Here is a 7804-nt window from a genome sequence, read left to right on the forward strand (position 1 = left end):
GATCTCCATACATCTTTCTGTTTCCAAAACTAAAATCTGTAACAGAGTGTGCTATGGGTGTAGTAAGATGGCACAGTGATGCCATCTGTTGGTAAATGTTCATTACTGCAACTCTTGTGTTTTACCGGGGTGCTTGAGATACCCGGATGTGTTGTGATGTTCTGAACAAGTGGCTCGCGTCAACGCCTCCGTCTCCTCATTTAACATTCAAACAATTATGACGCTGAAGCGTTCCAAATGACGCAACAATACAGCTCCAGACCAGAGAAAGTTCATGCGGAAGATATTCTTCAGTTCAACACTAAAACTGCGCGTTGACACGTGTGATTTGAGGTGAGTCAAATGTTTACGAAAGTTTACAATACATTAATCGTCCGCTAGCCTACTTAGCCTATAATGTTGTCATGGTAAGATAACACATGTGAAGGTGAACGTTAATATATTTTAAATATGTTTTCTTTTTGACATTATATAGCTAGCCTAATAAAATACAATTATTTATAATTGCTTTGTTATTTCTGTTGCTATCAATCACACCATCTGTATCTACTCTTCTGTCTGTCTGTCAGACTATCTGAATTGTCTGTGTACTGTCTAGCCAGCACATGCCAGAAAGGTTCTTTCACAAAGGCTCATATTCGCAAGGTCTCATAGAAGGAGTGCTGATCAATTATCAGTTTTGTCTTTTAAATCAAACCGAATACGTTTTGATGGACAGGAGGCGACCTGATCCTAGATCAGCACTCCTACCCTGAAACACTTTGTGAACAATATCCAGGTGTACTGTGATTATGAAGTTGTGATGAGGTATTATTATATTAGTTGTGCTGATGCATGATGGGTTGTAGGCTAGAGCTTGAGGACTCAACTCTGAAGACTGTTTCTGAATTCACTGACCTGGTGAGTAAATGTTGTGTACAATGTCACCATCTAGTGACAGAAACATAGAAACACACATTGTTGCTGAATGAAGGCATCTCTTTATTTTCCAGAAATAAAACTTGTAGACCTTTCCTGCAGTCACTGAGGAGATGGACACCTCTTCTTCTTCTGGACGATCTCCGTCTCCTACTGGGACTGTCTTCTTACCCCCTCCTATCATATGGAACAGTCTGTAAGTCATTCATCACATAACCTAGCTCTGGTCCAGGGCATTATGTGTCCTACTGGGACTGTCTTCTTACCCCCTCCTATCATATGGAACAGTCTGTAAGTCATTCATCACATAACCTAGCTCTGGTCCAGGGCATTATGTGTCTGGTCCAGGAACAGTCTGTAAGTCATTCAACACATAACCTAGCTCTGGTCCAGGGCATTATGCCTGAACCCCCTCCTATCATATGGAACAGTCTGTAAGTCATTCATCACATAACCTAGCTCTGGTCCAGGGCATTATGTGCGGCTTGCTGAAGGAAGGCTCAGTGTCTGCAAGCTGTACGTAACGCCCTGGACCAGAGTGACACATTACCCACCTCTGGCCATCATGGACAGTCAACTCATCACATTCATGTACTGTAAGTCACAGTTGTGTGATGTGTTATTAAAGACAGTTACATTGAGCAGAAGTTGAATTATTATTTTAATATTGTAGTAAATTGTCTGAGTTCACTTCCTAAATAATGTGTTGACATTCCTTTGCTCCAAGCTACAAGCAGGCAGAGATGGAGGTTCACTTCCCGAGAGAAGAGAAGAAGACCTGTACAGAGAAGGAAGCCCACATGCTTGAGTTGATGGGGAAGGATCGAACGATCCGAAATCAGAAGAAGGAGATGGACAGACTTCAAGTGTGTCTCTGGGAGGAGGAAAAGAAGAAGAGGAATGGTGGATCGGAGATGGACAAGATCATTGAACAATTACAGTCTGAGTCAGACAATCTCCGAGCCCTTTTAAAAAATGAAAGGAGGAGAAGAAGAGTAGAAAGGGGTATATTGAAAGAGTGGAAGGCTGAGATCCTGAGACTGAGGGAGGCAGAGAGCCAGAGGGAGGCAGAGAGCCAGAGAGAGGCAGAGAGCCAGAGAGAGGCAGAGAGAGAGAGAGATGCAGAGAGAGAGAGAGATGCAGAGAGAGAGAGAAAGGCAGAGAGACAGAGAGAAGCAGAGAGACACAGAGAAGCAGAGCGAGAGAGGGAAGCAGAGAGACAGAGGGAGGCAGAGAGACAGAGAGAAGTAGAGAGACAGAGGGAGGCAGAGAGACAGAGGGAAGCAGAGAGACAGAGGGAGGCAGAGAGAGCCACAGGAGCAATGGAGCACCAGAGAAAAATGCAGGAGATCCACAGACTCAAACAACTGCTGGATCTTCTGATGGTGGACCTACAACTGGCCCACGTAAGACATGTCATTGTTATTATTAGAAGGCAGTGTATATTTACCAGCTGAAAATGAATAGTGGCAGACAGCGGTACGCTAACCCAATGTTAACTTTTATTCCTTTCCTTAACCCTTACCTTAACCTCACTGAAACTATACCTGACCTTTACCTGAACCCAACCCTAGGTCCTGAACCTAACCTTCATTTATCTCAACCCCTATGCCTTTCTTCTGCCGGTTGAATATCCACTTCCTTATTAACGTCATTACTGTTTTTGTTGTTAATAACTGTATCTGTGCAGGTTGTAAATAACTGCATTAGTGAAGCCTCATTTGTAGGAGTAATTTCCATAAAATGTCTCGTAATTTTTTCTAACCATGATAATACATTAATTGACAATGAACTGTCCAGATGAATTGATCAAAATGACCCTGCTATTGATGTTGTCCAGTGTTTGATTCAATTACCTAGCTCTAGGTTGTATTTCTGTGTATCATTCTCTGCAAATCCTTTGAAAGTATGTCTTGGTAATAGATTATCACTAATTTAACCTTTTAAAATGAAGCAAGAGATTGAGAGATTGAGGCTATGGCAGAAAGTTATGGAGGATCAGCGACCAAGACTGGCCTGGAACAACAAACCTATTGAGACAGGAAGAGAGAGGGAAAAAGAGAGAGAAAGGGAGATGGAAAGGGAGAGAAAAGCAGAATTGGAAAGACAAGAAATGAAGAAGAAAATGGAACAGGCAGAAGAAACGATAAAAGTGTTAGAACGAGAGATTGAGAGATTGAAAGAGATTGAGAAGGAAATCATATTTGAAAGAGAAAGAGACGTGTGTATTGCAGAGAATGAGAAAGTCAAACTGGTTAACGAAAAGGTAAAAGAGTTAGAGAGAGGTTGAGAGACTGAAAGAAGATATGACAACAAAAGAGATTCAATACAAAATCAAATTTGAAAGAGCGAAAGAAGCGTTTAGAAGACAGAATGAGAGAGTGAAACAGGTTAACCAAAATGTACTAGTGTTAGACAGAGAGGTTGTGAGAATGAAAGAAGAGATTAGATTGAAAGACGAGACTGAACCAGAGAGAACATTTGATAGAGACAGAGAGAGAGAAAATGATTGGAGACGAAGTGAAGAGGAGATGAAAAATAGAGTGGAGAGAGATGGAGATGGAGACGGCCCTCCTCAATGACAAAAGACGTCTGAATTGGAGGAAGTCTTCAAGAAAATCAAGGAACAGCAGATAGAATTAGAAAATATGGAAACAGACAAATATAAATGGAAACAGAACCAAATGGACATGGAGGAGAAGATGGAGGGTGAGCACAACAAACAGAAAGAGGTAGAAAGAAAGAGAATGGAGAAAATACCAAAACAGAGACAAGAAGAAGATGAGAAGAAGAAGGAGATGGAGAGAGAAGAAGAGGAGAGACGCAAACAGAAGCACATAGAGATGGAAGAGGAAGAAAGAGAGAGGGAGAAAGAGAGACAGAGACAGATCAGAAGACAGAGAATGGAGAAGAGACAGAAAATTATGGAAAGAGAAGAAGAGAGACAGAGAGAGATTGAAAGAGAGATTGAAGAAGAAAGATGTGGACAGAAGCAAATAGAGATGGAAGAGGAAGAACGAGAGAGGGAGAAAGAGAGACAGAGAGAGATTGAAAGAGAGCATGAAGAAGAAAGATGTAAACAGAAGAAAATAGAGATGGAAGAGAAAGAAAGAGAAGAAGAGAGACAGAGAGAGATTGAAAGAGAGCACGAAGAAGAAAGATGTAAACAGAAGCAAATTGAGATGGAAGAGGAAGAACGAGAGAGGAGAAAGAGAGACAGAGAGAGATCAAAAGAAAGATCATGGAAAAGAGACAAAAACATATCGAAAGAGAAGAAGAGAGACAGAGAGAGATTAAAAGAGAGCACGAAGAAGAAAGATGTAAACAGAAGCAAATAGAGATGGAAGAGGAAGAACGAGAGAGGGAGAAAGAGAGACAGAAAGAGATTGAAAGAGAGAATCAAAGAACTATTTGAACAGAAGCAAAAAGAGATGGAAGAGGACAAACGAGAGAGGGAGAAAAGAGAGACAGAAAGAGATCAAAAGAAAGAGAATGGAGAAGAGACAGAAAATTATGGAAAGAGAAGAAACATATCGAGAGACAGAAGAGAGAGAGATTGAAAGAGAGATTGAAGAAGAAAGATGTAAACAGAAGCAAATAGAGATGGAAGAGGAAGAAAGAGAGAGGGAGAAAGAGAGACAGAGAGAGATCAAAAGAAAAATAATGGAAAAGAGACAAAAACATATCGAAAGAGAAGAAGAGAGACAGAAAGAGATTGAAAGAGAGCACGAAGAAGAAAGATGTAAACAGAAGCAAAAAGAGATGGAAGAGGAAGAACGAGAAGAAGAGAGACAGAGAGAGATCAAAAGAGAGAATGATGAAGAAATATGTAAACAGATGCAAAAAGAGATGAAAGAGGAAGTACAAGAGAAGGAGAAAGAGAGACAGAGAGAGATCAAAAGAAAGATAATGGAAAAGAGACAAAAACATATCAGAGGAGAAGAAGAGAGACAGAAAGAGATTGAAAGAGAGAATGAAGAACAACTATTTAAACAGAAGCAAATAGAGATGGAAGATGAAGAACGAGAAGAAGAGAGACAGAGAGCGATCGAAGAGAAAGAGAGACAGAGAGAGATGGGAGAGAAAGAAAGACGACAACAACAAGAGGAGAGAAAGATCATGTTTGAGAGAGATCAAGAAGAAGAAAATATATGGAAACAGAAGCAAATTGACATGGAGAAGGAGGGAAGAGAGAGGGAGAACAAGAGACAGAGAGAGATAGAAGAGATACACAGACGACAACAACAAGAGGAGAGACAGAAACAAAAGGAGAAGGAGAAAGAAAGGGAGAAAGACAATGACAATCAGAGAGAGATGGAATTAAGAGATCAGCAACAGAAAGAGATGGAGAAAGACAAGATGATTATGAGAGAAAGGGAGGAAGCAGGAAGAAGAAAGGAGGGGCAGAAAAATATTTTAGGGGAAATTGAGGGACAGAATGAACTGGAGATAGAACAGGAGAGAGAGATGGAAGAAAAGCAGGAAGTGATTAAGGAAGCAGAGGAAGAGTACAGGGAAAGAGAAGAGAGAGGAAAGGAAGTAAGCATGAAGAAACATGTAGTAGTTAATGTTAAAGCAAAAGCACGGGAAGTCTTCAATAGGCGTAAAGAGAGGAGGTTAGAAGTGTTGAAGGGGGAACGAGAACACATAGAAAGAGGACAACAAATCAGGAGGGAGAAGGAGGAAAGACGGCTGGAGATGGAAAGAAAACAGGAGAGGGCAAGACAACAAGAGGAGCAGGATAGAAAACGAGAGATTGAAATCGCTAGACAGAAAGAAATGTTGAGACTAAGAGAGGAGGAGAGGCAGAGAGAGGATGAGAGAGAGGAGGAGAGAAAGAAAGCCATTAAATGCCATTTATCTTTAATTAGAGAGAGACAAAAAATAATACAGGCACAAAAAAGAGAGGAGATGGTGGAAGAGGAAAGAAGGGAGATCCTTGAGTACAAGAGGGGTGACTTAGAGGAGGAGAAGGAAGATGACAAGGAGGACATTCTCCCACCTGATAAAAGTATCAGAAGGAGAGCTGTGGGCTGGGTAAACAAAACAGTGGGAGAAGAGGAACCTCAAAAAGATCGAGAGAACCTGTCAGAGAGAAGCTGAGGAGGGCCATAAGATCGTCCACATAGGTAAGACCTGTTTTCCCTCTACTTATGACATCATCCTCTGTAGTCTCCTCTACACACATACGTTCCACACCAGTCATCATGTTGCATCATTGTTTCAATATAAAACAACTGTCCAAAATGGTCAAGCTGATCTGGTATCAACTTAAATGTAATGTACACAGGGAATTTAGAATGGAAAACTCAACTGGATCTCAATGACCCTGGTCTAAAGTAGTGCATCATAGCCTTTTGAGGCCCTAAGAAACATTTTGTTCAGGTTTTTGACTACATTTCCTCCCAATCTACACTTTGCAACGAGGCGTAGAGAACATATTGCATTTTTTAAGCAAGTTTGCTGCAATTCTACACATTTTCCCATGGGGCAGAGAATAATTAGCTGTTTTTAAATCTATTTCCTTCAATTGTACACATTTTGTCATGACTTATGGAATGTTAAGATAATATCTGAATGAAATTGACTAACAAAATGAATGGGGGCTCACTGTAGTTCAAGGCCCCTGGGTAATATGACCAAAAAGGTTTTGGGGGGTCAGGACCATGGGGCCCTAAGCAATCGCATATGCCTAGGGCGGGGCACTTTACAAAGGATAGGTGCCAACTCATGTTAAACTCTGGGTCAGGTCAATTCAGGATGGGAGTTATTTAAATGTATTAACAAACTCCATGCCATGCTCAAATGAAAAGAGTAAAGAATCATTGAGATCCAATTGTGTTTTCTATTCTTAATTCCCTGTGTCCATTACATTTAAGTTGACACCAGATCCACTAAGTTGAATGAGAACTCTACTTCTTCTCCCCTCCCAGTCATCCCTGGACCCATAACATCCACCATGACCCGGGCAGAGAGAGAGAGGAGAAGAGGAAGGAGCTGCTGAAGGCTGAGGAGAGAAGGAAGAAGATGGAGGATTTCAATAAGCAGTGGAGAGAGAGGTCCCTGCTTAAAAAACACACTCATCAACAACTGAAGGAGGAGAGGGAGAGGATGAAGGAAAACTACCTGGATCAGATGAATCTGGAGGCTGATGCTCAAATCAACACCCGGTGTCTAACCACCCAACACAGCCACGACTTCAACCAAGGTCAGGAATTGCCGGATGGGCGACAGGCCAACAAGTAAGCCAAGAGCCCACTGCATCTGGAGATGGCCACCAGGAAAGGCCAAGGAGGCAACAGGCATGGGCAGAGAACCAGGAGGGGAGTTCAGAGAACCAGCAGGAGGGGCCAGAGAACCATCAGGGGGCCAGACAGCCAGCAGCTAGAAGCTCCAGAAGAGGCTGACACATCAGAGCCAATCTCCAACACAAAGACAAAGAAAAAGCCAAGCATCTGGAAGAAAATTAGGATGAGGTAAAGCATGTTTAAACACCTATTCATGTTTTACACTGTTAATATACATGTCATCACTTTAAAAAGTGACATTATCCAAATGTGAGGGTTTAGTGTACATGCAACACACATGTAAATATATAGATACTTACCTGTCTCTGTGATCTCTTACAGCCTTCCTGATGTGCTGTCTGCCTAGAGCTGGAACTTGATGAAGCCACAGTTCCACTGAGGTTACGTTGGTAATTAAAAGTGTCGCCCAATAATTCTTCCCCCTCTTTAAGTCATCGAGCCACATTTCCTCCTCAAAACATTATAGTCTCCTCAAGCCAGCAAGTATCCTCTTTATCAGGCAACAAACCATCGAAGGTCAGTGACCCTCCTCCCAAGAACAGAGACTCTCATCTGTATCCTAGTTAAAATTCATCTCT

At 41.7% G+C, this 7804-nt stretch overlaps 1 long non-coding RNA gene across 1 annotated transcript; it reads left to right on the plus strand.

The window, feature by feature from the left end:
• Window positions 1-165: 165 nt before the first annotated feature.
• LOC127913517 (uncharacterized) lies at window positions 166-3206 on the plus strand. The gene is made up of 4 exons (XR_008085861.1): window positions 166-333; window positions 849-900; window positions 993-1114; window positions 1646-3206. It is a non-coding gene; the product is annotated as an uncharacterized LOC127913517 (long non-coding RNA).
• The last annotated feature ends 4598 nt before the right edge of the window (window positions 3207-7804 follow it).

This window comes from Oncorhynchus keta, chromosome 29 (genome assembly GCF_023373465.1).
Source record: "Oncorhynchus keta strain PuntledgeMale-10-30-2019 chromosome 29, Oket_V2, whole genome shotgun sequence".
NCBI lineage: Eukaryota > Metazoa > Chordata > Actinopteri > Salmoniformes > Salmonidae > Oncorhynchus > Oncorhynchus keta.